Here is a 17,183-nt window from a genome sequence, read left to right as displayed (position 1 = left end):
AAAAAAAAAAAAAAAAAGAAAGGTGGCTCCTACCGTGTATAAGGCTTCTCAGACATGAGAGCCTGCAGTTCTCTCTAGCTTTTGACACCCACTCAACAACTGACACTAAATCCTGAACAAGGTGGACTTCCTAGGAAGAAGACTAAAACTCTGTGACATCAAATAGCTTATTTTTAAAAACATCTTGTATGTGCTTATCTGCCCTTTTCCTCCCCTCAGAAGTGCTTTCTTCCTTTCCTTTCTTTAGGGTTTTGATTCCATGTTAAACTGTACGATTTTTTTCTTCTTCTCTACTTGTCACACTCGTGTCTAGTGCTATTTATATTAAAACTCTGTTCTCTTGAGATGGGCCCCTAAGGGGGCTGACTTATATTAATGGGGAGGGGAACTTACGAAATTTTCCCTGATATTTCTGCAAAATTAAATATGATGCTAAAACACAAATACAGTCTAGCATGGGGGAAGAGGGAGGACAGAGGGGGAGGACAATTGGCAGAAGGAGGGAGGGCATGAGGCGAGATCTCACCTAATGTGCACATAGTGAGAGTGTATGACATGACCCTGGGGTGGGGGCTCCTTTACAACTGGAACTATACCCTGGAAGTGAACCAATGTAACCTAAAAATTTGTACCCTCATATTAATTTGAAATAAAAAAATAAAGTAATCAGTATTATTGATGTAAAGACCAAAATAAAGAAAGAAATAATTATGGTGCTAATCAAAAGTTCTCAGGCTAATGTGAAATTATGGACTAATGAACTTTTCGTCCAAAGAAGCCAAAGGAAGGAAGAAGGAACTTTCTCTGTTAGCTGTTCCGCCAAAGGAGTGTCATGTTCTCCCCTCCTGTAGTCTTACAAGGGATGCTTTGAGAGCTCATTCTGTTTTAGAGACAGTACGTGGCGAACAAAACTCATCTGTCAGTGAGTGGGAGGAAGGGAGGGAAGAAAGTAAGAGAGAATTAAAGTTGTAAAGCCAACATCACATGGCTTCCTCCTTGAACTTTAATAACCTTAGGTTGCCTGCAGGCTCAGAAAAACCCAATGTAATGGGTAGGTACAAGGATTGCTCTGGTGCCAGGAAAATGCAATAAGACATAACTTTTACAAGGTAAGCAATGAATAAATGCCCTACAGGAACAAAACAGGCTTTTAACATCTCCAAAGTTGGCAGCCAGATGCCTGAAATGTTGGCTTAGTGCATCAAAAACACACAACAGATAGGGCCACTTTCTTTAAGATGAAGTCATCTTCCAGGGGAAACAATAGCTGGGGAGGATGGGGATTTATGATTCATGGGAGGAGGGGAATTTGATCTGTATTTTCTTTGCCACAGCACAACCCATTTTAATGCATGTGAGAGGTTTTCCACATGTTTGGCGAATTTTCTAGACTATTTTAAAAGGAAAAATACTCTGCAGTTACTGAAAGAGCTATCTTTCTCCCCTTGTCTAGGAGGGATATAATTCTGCCCCACGGCGTTACTGAAAAGATCTGAAACTACAGCTCTTCATTTTGGATCCCACAGTTATAAAATGTGGTTTGAGATATCTTGTTACACTTTACCTCCAGAAGTGTTAAAGGAAGTGCCTGTCATCAAAATTCAAAAATAAGTATGAAAATGATGTTGGCAGAGCTCAAAAACCAAAGAGATCAGCATTTTGCTTCAGTTTCCTGTTCATAAAACTTTATGAAAACAACCCACCCATTAAAAAAAAAAAGCACCCAATAGTTCACTATTCTTTTCCTAAATGCTTGCCTCATGCCACTGTGAAATTAGGTGCCATCACGTTTCCTGAGTTATAAGCTCCAAATATCTCATCCCTTTCCTCCCTCCCTTGCCCCACCCTACCTGGCATCATTCTTGAATTTAGATGCTTCTCTGCTTTAAGAGCTTAGCAGAGAGATGCCAACATTCTCCCTCCAACCTGTCTGAGAAGGCCAAGCATCTGTACCAGCTGGAAGCAGGAATAATTGAAGCTTCTTCCCCCAAATTAATTCTCATTTCCTAGAGAAATTTTTTTTTCATTTTGCTTTAATATAATGGCACATATGATGAGGTTACCTTGATTACACTAGTTAGGTAATGTCTGAGTTACAGCTGGATCCTTCTCCCAGGAGGTGTGCCATACATCCCTACATTTGTACCTACTAGGTAGGAGCTTACCAAATTCCGCCATCCTCTTTTCTTGAATTTGTGTTTTTCTCTTATGTGGGCCTGTAGTTGTTCATCTACTAGTTTCAAATTAATATTGAGTACATGGGGTACTTGCCTTTCCATTCTTGAGAGAGGAGAATAGCCTACTTTGCAAAGTCCCAAAAGCTGCAGATAAATAGGTATGGAGAGAAGGGAATACTTACACACTGTTGGGGGGGGGGGTTTGCAAATTAGCCTTTTTGAAAAGAAGTATGCAGAATTCTCAAAGAACTAAAAGTAGACCTTCCTTTTGATCCCACAATCCCATTACTAGGTATCTACCCAGAGGGATAAAAATCATTTTATCATAAGGACATTTGCTACCCAGAGGGATAACAATCATTTTATCATAAGGACATTTGCACTCCAATGTTTATAGCAGATCAATTCACAATTACAAAGATGTGGAAACAATCCACATGCCCATCAACCCTGGATGGACAGATAAACTGTGGTATATGTATACAATGGAGTACTACTCAGCCATAAAAAGATGGAGACCTTACATCATTTACATAGAGGAGCTTTTAATATGGAAGATTCAGTTACACAGTGAAGGGCTAGGAAAATGAAAAATAATTATAAATGCACTGCCTCATGACATTAACTTTTGAAGAATAAGATATTTCCCTTCCACCCTAGCTCTATAGTCAAATTTTCATTGTGGAACATTCAACCCTCCATCTGCCAGTTCTGGGAAGAATACAGAACATGAGCTCTAGAATGAGCAGCCTATATTCAAATACCAAGTTTTTACTTCTCAACTACATGACTCCTATGAGACTTTCAAGGTGTTTCCTTTTGTTTTGTGTTTTGGAAGCTGAGTCTCTCTCTTTTATCCAGGGTAAAGTTCTGTGGCATCATCATAGCTCTCAGCAACTTCAAATTCCTGGGCTCAAGTGATTCTCCTTCCTCAGCCTCCTGAGTAGCTGGGACTGCAGGTGTGTGCCACTATGTCCAGCTAATTTTTTCATTTTTTTTGTAGAGGCAAGGTCTTACTCTTGCTCAGGCTGGTCTCAAACTCCTGGCCTCAAGCAATGCTCCTGCCTAGGCCTCCCAGAGTTTCAAGGCTCTAAAGAGAGAAAGGTACATGAATAACTTAATGAGATGATACATATGTCAGCATTCTAGGCATATGGCAACCACATAATCCATACTATTATTAACCTTTCTGGTGAATAAATCATCCTACTTCTTTTTTCTCAATAAATTAGAGAGGAAAAAATGGGTTTTGAAGATGTTTTCCATCCTCCTGGCTTCTTAAAGGGGTTAATTCTCTAATTTAACCCTATGATATTGATTTGACTGTTGGACATACATAAAAGCAGCAGAACAGTGAAGAGTGAGCTGACTTAAATTAATTAAGACATGAGATCTGGCTGGGTGTAGTGGCTCATGGCTGTAATCCTAGCACTCCAGGAGTCCGAGGTGGGTGGATTGTTTGAGCTCAGGAGTTAGAGACCAGCTTGAGCAAGAATAAGACCCCATCTGTACTAAAAATAGAAAAACCATCCAGGCATTGTCAAGGGCGCCTGTAGTCCCAGCTACTTGGGAGGCTGAGGCAAGAGAGCTGCTGGAGCCCAAGAGTTTGAGGTTTCTGTGAGCTGTGATGACATCATGGTACTCTACCCAGGCTGACAGTAAATCTCTGTCTTAAAAAAAAAAAAGAGTAGGATCCAATCCTGGCTACATCATTAAATTTGCTGTGTGAGACTTTGGTGACTTTGGGCAGGTCAATTAATTACTCTGAAGCATTTTTGAAATGCAAAATGAGGTAATTTAGTATAAATGCTTTTGATCCTATGATTCTATAAAATAGCAAAAGACCAAAGTGAGTATGGAGTATTGTCTTGCTTTCATGCTATTTTATTTCAGGAACGTTTTCAAATAAAAATGATAATATCACACACATCATGATAAAAGCATGTTTGGTATAGGCAGCCCACATTCTGAGTTGGCTCAGTATAGTAATATTTTATAAGTGCACATCAGAAAATTAAGCTCAATGTACTTATCTGTCATGAAATGCATATGCATAGAGATTCCTTTCATATCAAGTGGCACAGCAAATGAGAGGTTGAAACCGAGTGAATATCAACTATGAGAAAACACTGACAGAGAATGGAGACTACAAATGGCCTAAAATATACTACTGTCACTTAAAAATAGGTATTTGACTGTCCAGTTCCTGTATTATCTATCTATACAAGAGTGTTTGGTTCCTCTTCTGTCTTCTTCCTACAGGCCGGTTGTGACTCTGAGAGCTATCTGTTCTTTCAGTGGGTCAAGTCTTGCTGCCTTGTGGATTTTCCCCAGTCATAACTTCCCTCTTGCCATTTGGGGGTGGGCTGTTTGCATCCGAGTGGCAGGACTAGGCCTAATTCTCTTCTGGAGATAATATACCGTTGGCTGCTGGTATGTGATGCTGAGCACCCCGGGCTGGCTTCTTAAGGCCGAGGGCTCTGTGCATCTCCCAGACAAATTTCTGACCCCAAATATTTACATTTATACAAATCAGAACTAAAAACAAAGGTACTTGCAGCAACTTCTAAATGGCGCCTCATATATGGAACTAGAATTACCTGATAAGTCATAAACTTCATTATTCTTTAACTTCTGTTTCTCCCATGAGACCATAAGCTCCACAGTGATGCTCAGGGCTACCTCCCCAGTGCCGAAAGATGCCTGGCGAGTGACAAGAGTTCCACAGATGGGTGGCGCCTGTGGCTCAAAAGGGTAGGGCTCCGGCCCCATATGCTGGAGGTGGCGGGTTCAAACCCAGCCCCGGCCAAAAAAAAAAAAAAAAGAGCTCAACAAATGACGCTGATGGCTGATCAGGGGTTTTCTCTCTGTTAGGCACTATTTTTTGACTTTAATGAAGAATCTCTTTTTTTTTTTTTTGAAACAGAGTCTCACTATGTTGCCCTGGGTAGAGTGCGTGGAGTTGCAGCTCACAGCAACCTCAAACTCTTGGGCTTAAGTGATGCTCTTGTCTCAGCCTCCCAATAACTGGGACTACAGGTGCCCACAATGCCTGGCTATTTTTTGTTGCAGTTGTTACTGTAGTCTAGCTAGCCAAGCTGGGATCAAACCCACCGCCCTTCGTGTATGCGGCTGGCACCGTAACCACTGTACTACAGACATGGAGCCAATGAAGGATCTCTTGTAATCTTTCCAATAATCCCATGAGATGAATACTTCTATAATGGAAGAAACTGAGGCATAGGGAGTTTAAGGAACTTGCCCACACAGCTATGAAGTGGCACAGCTGAGGTTCAAATGCAAGTACTTTGCTTCTAGAACCTTAAGTTCCAATTATGAAGTGGAACATTAATCATTCAACCATTTATTCATTATCATTCATCATTTGGGGTACCCTGATGCCAGAGCCTACAATGATGCCAGGGTTCAAGGATCTGAGCCTATATGATGTTATTAAAGAAAGTCAGAGGCCTTGGGTTCAAACCCTAACCCCAGATTCCCACACTGACTTTGGTCAACTTTCTCCTGCTGCTCAGTCAGAGGTTGGATATTCACTCAGGTCCCTGTCCATTGTAAAGCCGAAGTGCTAGAGTCATGATCATGATGGGCATAAGCTTACATGTAGACATCTGCTGGCCACATAGTATGTTCCTTCATCTTCTACAAGGAAGAATCACCAAAATATCTTCAACAATCAAGCAAGTTACTCAACTTCTCAGAGCCTCAGTTTCCTCATCCGCAATTAGGATATAATAGCACGTACTTCAAAGGGTAGAGGTGAAGATTAGAAAGAAGCCTAGTAAAGGAGCTGACACAGAGTAATAATTTCATAAATAGTAGCTCAGTTTATGATGGTCACAAACAGTGCTAAGAGATCAGTCTGGAGGAGGAGAAAATCTTTTCAAAGCCCCCAAACCAACCAACCAGTCAAAAAGGCATTCTGAAATTCAAGTATTTAAATAACTTCTAAGAGCAGACTATATATTTGTTACATCCCCCAAGCAAAATTTCCACTTTGGAGTTTTTTCCAAAAAATGGACTAACACAGACAAGATTGAGTTAACTTTTGATGGAATAACAACAACAACAACAACAAAAAACTATTGGGTGGCACCTGTGGCTCAGTGGGTAGGGTGCCAGCCCCATATACCGAGGGTGGCAGGTTCAAACCCAGCCCCAGCCAAACTGCAACAACAACAAAAAAAATAGCCAGGCGTTGTAGTGGGCGTCTGTAGTCCCAGCTACTTGGGAGGCTGAGGCAAGAGAATCGCCTAAGCCCAGGAGTTGGAGGTTGCTGTGAGCTGTGTGATGTCACACTCGGCACTCTACCAAGGGCGATAAAGTGAGACTCTGTCTCTACAGAAAAAAACAAACAAACAAAACTATTGTGATTTGGGGAGCTCACATCTGAGTACTGAAAAGCTAGAAAATAACATTAGGTATCATTTGCCTTCTGCCAGATCTGTGATATGTATTGTCTTACTGAGTCCCCTCTGCTAAAGATGATGTTTGTTCTGTTTTTTAGATGAGGGCCTAGAGGCTCAGAAAAGTTAAGTATTTTGCTCAGGGTTACACAACTGATGATTAGTCATGCCAGAACTTACTTAGTCTGCCTGAAATGCTGATGGTCTTAACAATGTAACCACATTCCTCCCCAAGGGCAGGGTATCTGTGGCCCCAGAGACCCCCCACCCCCACAGGATAGCCGTGTCCACAACATGTGCAAGTGACTTGACGGAAGGCATGTGGGGGCTCACGCGGCCTTGGGTTTTAGTCCCTGTTTACCTACAGAATCTGGCAGCTATGGACGAGTCATTTAACTTTCCTGTACCCTGTTGATCAAACAGAATGTACTGGATTAAAGTTTTTTGATCCAAGTCTTGTGTAACGTTAATCACTTCTATTTTATACCCAGGAGGTCAGGGACAAAAGAGAAGCCAGGACATCGGGAGCTGACCCTCTGTCCCAGGAGCCAGGCTTGGGAAAGAGTCGGATACGTTTGTTAGCAAACAGAACTGGGTGGCTCTCAATTGCCCTCCATCTCAAAAACTTTAAAATTCTACTAAATTTTACATACAAGGACAGGAGAAAGGGGAAGAGAGGGACTTTGAGGAGTCATGGGGGAGTCATGGGGGCTCTCCTTGGAGCTGTTATTGCACAGCAACCACAGTGTACCTACGTAGCTTGTAAGCTTATTTACGATACATCTGGAGTGGGGGAGCTGGTGGCAATAATGAAGAATTAGTTCTCCATTAAATTCTTCCTTTTGAAATGATCAGTACTGCACAGGCCAAGCACTCAGTAGGTGCCTATAGAAATAAACTAAAAGGAAAACAGACCCGCGTCAAATTGATAGAAGTTGAGCTGCTGCTAAAGATGAATGAACGTGTCAAAGATGCTAACAATTTCTTTCCTTTGTTCTCAGCCACCCATCCTGCCATCAGCCATTTTCAGCCTCAAGATCAATTCTTCTTCAGGCGAATGAGCACACTTCTTTCAGCGGGATAACCACAGGTAAACCTCCCCCTCTCCGCCATCCCACAGGGTTGGAATCTGAACAAAGGTGAACTGTCTGGAAGCTAAAGAATTCTTCTTGTTTTCATTTGTATCTTTGCCCAGGGTAGTGGCAAATATTGTTTCCAGTTTCCAGCTTAGTTTTAGAGCTCAAAGGATAAAGTGCTCCTACAAGAAAGAATGAGGAGAAAGGAAAGAAGGTAAGGACAAAAACTAAACTAAACTATTTGAGTATTTCATTCATTCAAAGAACAGAAGCCTTCTCTTCCCAGGCGAGGTGACAGTATACTACAACCTTGGTCTTACCTACCAAAATCCCCATCTGCAGATATGGAGAGTAACAAACTGAGGGAATCTTTCTTTTTGTATTGCTATTCCAAAAACAGGACTTAAGAATAAAATCTTCAGACTCTTTGCTGATGTTTCTACCATGAAATCAAGCGGCCTAATAAGCCACATTCTTCAAGCCACAAAAAGGTTGGCACATAATAGGTGCTCAGTAAATATTTGTCAAATGAATTAAAGAACAAAAGAAAAAGGCCCAGAACGTATGTACCGAGGGCTGTCAACATAAGTGGATTGATTGGTTGACATTTTAAAAGATCTGTATATCTTTGAATTCAGGTCCAGAATAGCCTCTCCCTCATCCTTCTTCAAAATGTTTTACAATATCCTTCATTATTCAAATCTCAGACCAGGGTTTTCTTCTGAGAAGCTCTCTCAGATCAGTCTAGCCCTGAGGAGATGGTACCTTCTTTTGAGTTCTATCAACTCTTATTACTACCACTTATTAACTATGTTGTGCAAGGTGGCAACTTTTGAAGTTACTTAACATTGTCTTCAGCCTGGTAACTTTTGGGGTTGTCTCCCCACCTAGAACTTGTAGAGGCCAGGCCTGTCTGTCCACACCCACCTCTGTAAGTGTTCTTAGGGCACTGGAACTAAGTCTTCTAGAGCCATGACAGACTAAAGCTGGCATATGTTTGAGCGAACATTATCACTTATTCCTACATTCCACCTCTTCCAACGAGCTGTAAGGTCTTTATCAGGTAGACAGGTATACCAAAGTACTGATGAGTAAAATTACATATGACTACGGTTTGCTTAAACTATTCCTAAAAACATGATGGACTGAGATCGGGAAGTAGTTAACCATTGCTGAAGCTGGATGCTGGTGACTGGGTGCTAGTTACACTATCTTCTGTACTTGTGTAATGTAAGCAGATCACGAGGTCCCATGGTTAACAAATTAAATTGTATAACTTAGAAAATTATCATTTCTGGCTCAAATACTAGTGAGGGTATCATTCTTCTAGGTATCATGTTTAATATATTAAATTATCCAGCCTAGAAAATTAGAATTTTTGGTCAATCCTGGCAAGGGTATAGTGAAAATGGCACAGATAGAACTGTTGATGACAGTAAAAATGACTGTGATATCAAGAGATGTTACTGTTATACATGCCAAGAACAACGCAAATATGCAAATCTTACGCCAATATTCCTACATGTGTGACTCTACTAAAAGAAAGTCATCCAAAAGAGGAAACAATTTGCAGTGCAGTGTCATTTAAATAGTGATGATTAGAGATAATAATAGACTAGCTATTAAGTATGAAGAACACACTCTGTTTCAAGAGCTATGTTAAATGCTTTATATACATTATTCTTCTCTAAGCAACCCTTCGAGGGCTGCATTATCATTTCCTTGGCACAGAAGAAGATAGCACATCCCCAAGATCACCCCGCTAGGAACTGGCAGAGGGTGAAATCTGGGTCCAGCTGGTTCCAGGGCCCACACTTTCCAGTCCTACACTAAAGTGCCCTGAAAACCAAATGCCAGGCAATAGGGGGGGTTTACTTAAATTATGGCACATCCACTGGATGAATGTTGCATAATTAAAGAAGTATATTCATGAAGCCAAGCAGCATGGAAACATGCGAAGTGACTAAAATACAAAATGAACAGTGTTTATGAAGGCATCTAAGAAATGTGCATATGAGAAATGCGTGTGTGGAACAGCACGGCGGGGAAACTGCACACAGCGAAAATCATGTTGGATCACAAGGAGTTCTCCCAGTTATGGGCCATGTGATTATTTTTTTTTTGAAAAATTGCAGGTGGGGTAATTTGAACTGAGATGCACACAACCACTGATAGAACCAAGGCACTTTAGGAAGGGTGTTTTCCATAAATAGTTCAAACCATTCTTCAGTTAGGTTTTCTTCTTCTTTGGAACACCTCTAAAACTAAAGGAAGAAATATTCCTCTTCTCCTGCCCCCGATATTTTCCCAATGACCTCTGCTAGGCATTCACCTACTTTGATCAGGAAGCAAGAATTATCCTACAGTTTCCTCCTGCAGCAGATGCAGAGTAGAAGGTGACAAGATGAATGTCTTAAATACACCACAAGAGGAAAAAAAAAGACAACAGCTTAAATGAATCTACGAAAGATTGTTTCATGATTGAGTATCTCTCTGACTCTTGTGAAATCTTCTCACAAGTCATTTGCTATTAGTGTGACTGAAAAAGGCACCAGGAACTAGGAGATCCAGTCTCCATCTTATCATCATCTAGCCCCAGCTGCGTCGACCAGACTGCTAATCGCCTCAAAATCCCACTTCACAGCCCAGCTTCCTATGCTCACTTTTCTCTTTCTCCTCTTCACCTTCCCTGGAAAGATACATCAGACTGGTTCCCAGAGACAAGTTCACGGTGAGATTATGGATGTGGAAGTGCTTTGGAATCTATGAAATGCTGTACAGATGGGAGGTTATCTTGATGAAAAAGCTGATATGTGCCCTTCTGTGTTTCTTTTGCCATAAATGAATTCCAGAGATGTTCCGTGGGGAGGGGAAACCCCCTACAACTAACTAGATCCCAGGTTATCCCTCAACTGCCAGAACTAGGGTTGCCATAAATAATCAGCTTTTTATGACAAAGCTTCTGCAACTGCCCTGGGGATCATTATCACCTGGAAAAAATGCTAATCTGTGAGCCAAACCACATGACCAGTTGTGATTCTATGTGGTATTCGTCAGTACCTGTCACCAAGATAACAGCTTAATCTTGAAAAGGGGAGGTGAGAATATTTTAGAGAGAGAGAGCCCTTCAAGAGACTCCCCTTTAAAAAGCTAAACAAAGAGAAAAGGTTTTGAGGAAAGAAGGAAAACAGAAGGAGCCAGAGAGCCAACTGGAAGAGAAGGCTGTGCCAAAGCCACCAACCTCCGGGGAGTTAGTGCAACTTTTGTTGAAGATTATGGAAAAGCTACTGTTTCAAAGCCTCTGGACGTAAGAGGGAAAAACACAAGAGACATTTTGCTGAACAGAGAGCCTTAAACAATTTAAGTTCAAACAAACAGAATTCCAGGAATTAGGAAGAGAGGAAATTGCAAGGTGCTCTGCAAATACTGCGACGAAAAGGATGTTTAACTATTAAATGTCAGTGAAAAAAAAGGAGACTTTGTTGTGATGGCATTTATTATTGTGGAAGATTGGTAAGGACAGGAAATAATAATAGTAACAGTAATTGTAATAATAAATGGTGGTAGAACTAGCAGCCAGGCTTTTTTGATCATTCATTAGGGGCAGATTGTGCCGAGCACTTTGTAAGCGTCATCTTCTTTAATCTCCATGGCAACCTTGGAGCTCAGTCCTACTAATGATTCCCTTTATAGATGAGGAAACTTTGCAGACAGGCTGTACAACTTCTTTGAGGTCACAGTGACAGGACTATGATTCAAACCCAGATTTGCTTAAAAGCATAGGCTTTGAACCCTTTACACACAGGTATATAATTACTAGGTCTCACCGAGCAATGCTATTTTTAAAGATTACTGACAATTATGAAGTTCAGAGCTGATGGTCAACTTGGTCAGCATTCTGCCTTTTTGCCTTCTATCCTCAAGACAAAATGAATGAACTACTAACCGGTCCATTTTAGTAGCTGTGGATATGTTTCCTAGCAAAGGATCAGAATAATCTGGAGAGTTTTTCTTTATTTATGGCCATTAAAGAACTAATTATATACCAGAATTCTCAGAGTAAAATATCTTAGTGTCATCAATGTTTACATATTATTTTTAATAACCCAAGCATGCACTTGAAAAAAAAAAACAGAATGAAGAAACTATGTGAGGTAACAAGGTCAGGGGTACATAGCCAACTAATTATTGAACACTGTTAGGAACCCATGTACTGGAATCTAGCACTCCAAGTCTGAATTCTGACTTTACCACACATTTGTCCTGGGACCCTGCATGAGGGAGTAAATCTTTCTGAGCCTCAGTTTCCTCATCTATAAAATGGGGTTGAATAGAGTACCTCCTTCAACCCTGTTGTGAAAACTGCACAAGATAATTCAAGGATAGCACAGTGCTGGGCACAGTGAACATTAGATACTATTCCTGGCACAGTATACAAAATAGTCACACCATTTCATATACATGATCCCTGTACTTCATGCCACATTCTCCACAAGCTATAGAATATTCAGGCATGGAATGAGTTATAAAATGACATTTACAAAAGCACCCACTTCAGAATCTTGCCCAACTTGAGGCCTCCTTTTCTTCTCCCCACATCATAGTCAGTGGTCAGGGAGGGAAACAATCTCTCTCTCTGTTCTTTTCTGCTGGGATTTGGCTATTTGACAAATGCTGATTACATGATGGCAGCTTTTCTGACAAATTCCATTAGCATCTTAGAAACCCATCATCAGAACTAGACAGGCAGCAATGCTTTCTGTTTGGTTTTATTTGTAACGCTGTGGAGAATCGACTAACACCGCTGTCGATCTCTTCATTATCACATAACAGCAACTCAGGGAGCCTTCGTTTTTATAAGCTCACCAGAGTCCAACTACTCCATTCAAGACTTTCATTGCTTGTGCTATGGGCACCTGGAGTCAATTATGGAGGCGCATCAAGAACAAGCAGCTCAGGCTGCAGTGCATTCTGGGCCGTGGCTCACTCAGCACCGATTCCTCTCACTTCTGACAACAGCTCTGCAAGTTTATTGTGGAAAACTGCCCCTCCCCAACTCTTACTGCTCACGGTTTCTGTGAAACTGAGCTCACTATCATTCAGAGTACCTGTCATTAGAACTAACCAATGAGCCACCTTTTCCTTCTGGTCATAACGACCCGTTCAGAAAGAGGCACGAGAACCAGGCGTGGGATTTTTACAAGAAGATCTGTGCAACAAGCTAGGAAGATTGGTGCTTGCTGCTGGTGGTCACTTTTCCACCAGGAGAGAGTGAAACAACAAAGAGAATAAAATGAGAATGAAAACAATAAAGGAAATAAAAGCTGAGAAATAAAGAGAGAGAGATAAGGAGAATAAGTACCTGGATCCAGCCAGACTGGGATTTTTCTGTTACTTAAATTCTCTTTTGCTTAAAAAAATTTGAGTTGTGTTCCTGTCATTTGCCACTGGGAGAGTTTTGATTGAAATATATACAAAGGAGTCTCTACCAATAAGTGAATGCTTGCCTTCCTACTCTCCTGCATTATTCAGTCTTGCTTCTCTCAACAAGATCATTAAGCTCTTCGCTACTAGATAAAATACAGATAGAGTAACAGCTTTTCTCTTTCTCTTTTGCCAAAACCAAACTTAGGATGGTTTAGGAGTCATTTCCTAACAATGCCAAAGAAAAAAAAGCAGGGGGCAGTGCCTGTGGCTCAGTGAGTAGGGCACTGGCCCCATATACACAAGTGCCCTACTGGGATCGTACTGGCCCCAGCCAAACTGCAACAACAAACAAACAAACAAACAAAAAAAGAAGGAAAGAAAGAAAAGAAAAGAAAGTAGGAAAACATCAAGGATATTTCATAGGTGAGTTTTTGGAGGCTGATGGCATGAGGAGTCAGGGATCTCATGAATGTCCAAAGCTCCCTCCAAAAGCTTCATTTATCTGATTTCCCGTTCCTGAGCATCCCAGCACCCTGCTCTTACTACCTTAGCAGACAGGAAAACCCTCACCTTCAAGTTAAGGTCTTCTCATTAGAACTATGAAGAACTCACTACTTGTCATCTAGTGGTACCACTAAATCTGCTTTTTTACTAAGTGAAAATTCACTGCCCCAAATCATCTTCATAAACCAACTCTGGCCACATTTGGAGAGGGTTGTTATTGTTTTTAGGGCAGTGGCTGTGGCTCAAGGAGTAGGGCACTGGCTCCATGTATATACCAGAGGTGGTGGGTTCAAACCCGGCCCCAGCCAAAAACAACAAAAAAAAGAAATTTAAAAAAAAGTGTTGTTTTCTTAAAAAAAATTGCATCGTATACCATCATAAGTATCAAATGTATCAAAGATTTAAATGTAAATATGAAAACACAGAAGTACACAAAGGAGATGGGCATATTCACTAGTGTAAAGAAGACTTTTCTAACTATGAATCGAAGTTCAGAAGCCAGAAAAGATTGATACATTTTTTAATTATAAAATACAAAAAGATAAAATAACATAAACTTAAAAAAAATCTACACGGCAAACAAAACAACAAAAATATAAGCAAAGACAAATGACAGACTAGGAAAATATACTTACAACTAGTATCAGAAAGATCTAATCTCCATAATATATAAAGACGTCCTAGAAATCACGACGCAAAGGACAAACAATCCTGTCTGTACAATTATGGTTAGATTAGTATTCATAGGGAGCAATGCCAATTATTCTGCAAGAAGATTGTATGGTGCTTATGAGTTAATGGCCGTCAGGGTTTAAATCCTAGCTCTGTCACTTTCTCATTTGTGACTTAGGCAAGCTGCCTAACCCTCGTCTGTAATGGGGGATGACTGTTGTGTCCACCTTGCATGGCTGTTGTGAGGATTAAATATGCATGAATATACTTAGGGAATATAGTAAGCACTTAATAATGTCTCCTGTTGGCATTCAAGTAGAGATCTGCAAGTTTCATGTAAAATATAGTAGACAAAACTAAACATCAATATTGTTATAACAATAATGTCTTTGAGTCATAGTTAGAAAAGCCGTTCCCTACCCTAGAGAATGAGCATATCTTATACACAATATCTTGTTATATTTACAACCATGAGTAACACCATTTCCATTTTACAGATGAGAAAACTGACACTCAAAGGGGTTAAGTGACTTGCTTAAGGTAGCAGCTACTAAGTGGTAAAATGAAGATCCTATCCTCATTATGACTGGCTCCAAAAGCTGGATGTTCCTTATGTGTCATCCTGTCCCTAAATGAAAAACTAAAAACAAATTTGCCCAACTAAATAGTAGTTGGAAAAGATACCCAGAGCTGCCAATGTTTTTAAAAATTCTAGCCCTCTGGTATAAAAACTGACAGTAAAAATGGCCATGGGTGGGAGTTTGTGTCTGAATGGTAGGGAGAAGGTCTACCCTGAGTTATAGCAGATCTTTACCATGTGCTGCTGCTTATTGTCCTTTTATGCCTCTGAAGACAGGAAGGTTAAAGAAGTTTCTTGTGTAGTTGTGGGTGGAGGGGAATATATACCACTGTTTCTCTAGGACTTTCTATGACGCAATCTCTCTTGTAGGGCTTGCGGAAGGCGGTGAACGTGGCCTCTCATGCAAGCTGTCTGGGCTTTGGGTGAGTGTACACCTGGAGGGTCTTTCTCACCTCCCAGGAGCTGGTCCCCTGGTTCCAGCAACCTTCCTGTCTAGGGCCCCATTGAGACAACACCTCCAGGCCCTGGCTGTTCAAAGCTCATAGGTGAAATACTCTGAGGACTCTGGCTACCTGACAGCTGACAACTGAAATGAGTTATCTGCCTAAGGTGGAGAAATAAAATGCCTTTACCAAGTTTCCCTGTAAGAAGTCACACCCCCTCAAGAACAACTCTGCCAACTCCCAGACAGAGCTTTTCAAAACAAGCACAGCGCCTCAATGCTCATTTCTGTGGAAATTCCAATATATACTTTCTTTGCCTTTAAATCTTTGGAATGCTGATTTAAAAGCCTGCAGCTAAAATGTTCTACATTTTAACAAGTAGTGGGCTGTCTTGTCCCTCGGTAGGAGGTCAGAGCCCTCACCCTTAGTCTCATCATTCAAGGGGTTAAATAAATAGGCATTTATCTTCAGCCTCTAAGGAGGATATCCACAGAGTGTCAGGATTTTAGTGTTGTTCACCAAATCTCTACCCAGTGTAGTAGACATACCATACCAGTCATACCAGTCCCCAGTAACAGCAATGGACAGCATTTAGGGTTTACTACCTGACAAGTGAGCTATGATACTTCACTACATCCTATAAAGAAAACACTATGATCACTCTATTTTATAGAAGAGGTAACTGAGAAACAGAGAGATTATAAGGTAGCAGAGCTGGGGTTTGAACACAAGTATGAGGCTTGAAGGTATATTCTTATCCATAATGCTACACGTCTCTCAAGATGATGATGGTGATGGTGGTGGTAATGACACTGGAGGAGGGAAGATGACCCTGGAATACAGAGAGATAATGTGAAAAGTCAGGGTTCTGGGGTAGGAGTGGTGATGCTAGTGGGGGTGGTGCTGACGTGGTGACGATGATGATGAGTCTACATCCCTGGCCCTATGTATGGGAAATATGCTAAGTATTTCCCATAATGTACGTATGATCACATTAAATCTAATCTTTGAGCCGGTCCCATCAGTTTCACCCTATTCATATACTTCTCTTCCCCTCATCTGCCTACCATTATCCCAGCCCCAGGTGCTGCCTTCTCTTACCTAGACAAGTGCAATAACCTGCTAACTGGCTTCCTTGCTGCAAATAGCACCTGTACAATCTTAGTGCATTATCACAGCCAGAAGGATCTTTCAAATAGTCATCTCAGATCTTAGCACTCACTTTCCTCCCTAATTCTCCACTGGCTTCCACTGCCCAAATCCCAATTCCTTGCCATGACAGATGAGGCCCTATGGGATCCAGTCCCATCTGTCACTCAAACCTCACTTCTTCTCTCCTTCTCACCCACCATGCTCCACACAGCTTCCTTAACTCCTGATCATGGTAGCCTGCTGCCAGGCCAGGATCCTTGCTCTGGCTGGTTCCTCTGCCTCCAAATATCCACAAGACTGGCTCCTATTGCTCACTGAGGCATCAGCTCAAAAGACCCCTCCTCAGAGCCTTCCCTGATCTCCCTGCTATGGTAGGTCCTCAACTCCCATCTCTCTCCTATCTCTCTCCCCTAAACCCTCCCCACCCTCAAGCCATAGCAACCTGTTATTTACTGTCTCTTTACCCAGGCTACAAGCTCTGTGAAGGGAGAGATCTTTGCCCTCATGTTTGCTGTTTTATCACCAGCACCACAAACGGTGCTCAGTACAGAATGGAGTCTGATAAATATTTACTGATGAAACAACTGAGTTATCTCATTTACTCTTCTCAAGAACACTTTTTCAGATGTGAGGCAATAGCTTCATAAGCTTTAATAACACACCCAAGGCTGCATGGCTAGTGAGTGGCATTTAACTCCAGACTCCAAGTCTTTTTTTTTTTTTTTTTT

The 17,183-nt window shown here is 41.2% G+C and overlaps 1 protein-coding gene and 1 long non-coding RNA gene across 2 annotated transcripts in view; one reads left to right on the top strand and one right to left on the bottom strand.

Annotated features, from left to right (window-relative positions):
- Positions 1–17,183, bottom strand: part of ARHGEF3 (Rho guanine nucleotide exchange factor 3) — a 321,547-nt gene that overhangs the window by 79,359 nt on the left and 225,005 nt on the right. The window lies entirely within an intron of this gene.
- LOC111725531 lies at positions 7,190–7,844 on the top strand. Its single transcript, XR_002773578.1, has 3 exons — positions 7,190–7,363; positions 7,603–7,691; positions 7,797–7,844. It is a non-coding gene; the product is annotated as an uncharacterized LOC111725531 (long non-coding RNA).

This window comes from Otolemur garnettii, unplaced genomic scaffold (genome assembly GCF_000181295.1).
Source record: "Otolemur garnettii isolate 467f Iridium unplaced genomic scaffold, OtoGar3 scaffold00002, whole genome shotgun sequence".
NCBI lineage: Eukaryota > Metazoa > Chordata > Mammalia > Primates > Galagidae > Otolemur > Otolemur garnettii.
The sequence above is the reverse complement of the archived record's forward strand: the minus strand, read 5'-3'. Positions and strand labels throughout refer to the sequence as shown.